This window comes from Buceros rhinoceros, unplaced genomic scaffold, assembly GCF_000710305.1.
Source record: "Buceros rhinoceros silvestris isolate BGI_N320 unplaced genomic scaffold, ASM71030v1 scaffold8742, whole genome shotgun sequence".
Lineage (NCBI taxonomy): Eukaryota > Metazoa > Chordata > Aves > Bucerotiformes > Bucerotidae > Buceros > Buceros rhinoceros.
The window spans coordinates 16,474-18,380 of NW_010398281.1; positions in this window are offsets into that span (position 1 = coordinate 16,474).

Here is a 1,907-nt window from a genome sequence, read left to right on the forward strand (position 1 = left end):
GGTGGGATGATTCTAGACCTCCTTCTGATGTGGAGGTGTGGTAGACTCAGCAGACTGTGCTGGTCTGCAGCAACCACACAATATTATTTTTAAGGTATTTTTGTGTTGCTTTAGGTCAGGGGTTGATGAGGTACTGAGAGGAGTTTCTCTAAAGTTCTTCAAGGGCAAGGGAAAGCAACCGTGAACATGATAAAAAGCCAGAGAAGGACTGAGCCCCTTGCCGGCTTCAAACATAAATGTGTCCTTATAAAAATAAATCCATTTCCTTGTAATCGGAGTACGCAGGAAGTTTATTTTTATAAGTAGAAAATAGAACCTGTTCTTAATGAGGAACACTTGTCCCTGGTCAAACATCTTGTCAACAATGGTAATTCAAGCTCCTCCAGGCCTGTGACATCCCAAAAGAATTATCTTCTAAGAAATATGATCAAAAAGTCCTTAAAACCCAAACAAGGAATTTACTGGACAAGATTCTAAGAGCAGGAAATTGGAAAAATGAAAGCAGAGTTAAAAAGGAAACCTACCATAAATGCTGCTGAGCCATAGCAGCAAGAAGTGGGGTATTGATGCTGACACCAGTTACTTAGGGAAGGCTGGGAAAACCTTCACAACAGGAATACATATGCATTTCATTACTTGGTTCAGCCATCGGAGATGACTGATCACCCCGGTGATTGTTCCTGATGTTGATGGACTAGATTCAGGAATTGTGGAAAACCGGCCTGAAGGTGCATCTAGTGCCAAAGACGGAGAGAATCAGTCAGAGCTCTGGACAGCTTTAGGACCTGTGGATTTTATCCTAAAAAACTGCACACTGAAAGTTAAAGGAGTACAAACAGGAACTTAAGGCAAACAAGGGGTGCAGGGCAGAGACCCTGGTCTCTGCTGTCACCCCCGCCCTCTTTGTCCCCTGGGGGAATTGTGCAGCCCTTTTGCCGTGCCACCAGAGTGACCCACACGTGCAGGGCTGGGAACATTTGTGGCTGGCTGCCTGCATTGTCTGCACTAGTGACATGAATCACAGGGCGTTTTCTAAGGTCCATGATTTCATGGGTGCTGGCTGTAGACCAAAACAAAGAATGCTGTCATCACATATGTGGGTGAAACTGGTAATGGGCAGAGTATTTTCAGAAATAATGGGTATGATTTATTCTCAAGCTTCCATATACTGCTATGCTATTCTCATCAAACCCCCTTCTCAGACCTCAGCTCTGCGTAAGACCTTCAGAAAAGGAGTAATGCTTTGATGCCAGACAAGTGGCTGTGTGAAGGTCTCAAGTTTGCTGCCACTAATTACGCTTGGGGACTGTGCACTCAAGACTTAGCACCTTGTTATTTTTGTTACTATTTCCTATCGCATTCTCCGGAAGGACAGGCAGAAAGCCTGGTGATGCTGCAGTCAAAATGAGATTTGTCATTAACTTTGTTAAGGCCAGGATTTCATCTTCTGTATGGGGCCAGTGCTCAACTCCATGTGCGTGCAACCTGGCTCCAAGGTACACTTTTATCAACAGAAGCACCACCAGTGCCATTGCTGTTTGCTGAAGTAATTTCAATTCACTCCATAATGCAATGCAGAGGGGGAAACGTAATACAGGTTGAAAGTCGCAGCAGCTTGATACAGCTCGGCTACAAAACCAACAGATAGCCCCATCGGACGTGGAACTCTATGAAAAGGGCAGGTCCCTGTGTGTTACACTGAAACAGCCTCATTATTATTTCACGAGGTAGCCGGTCACAGTGTCAACGTGGGTAAACAAACACGGGAAAATCACTCCGACCCCTTCTCAGAATCTTACACGGCGAAGCCTTTGTGAATGTAAATACGAAGGGTGGGAAAACCTCAAAGTCTCTGACCCCTATTTCCAAGATCTGGGATCTTGCGAGATTTGGTTACATAGTGAGAA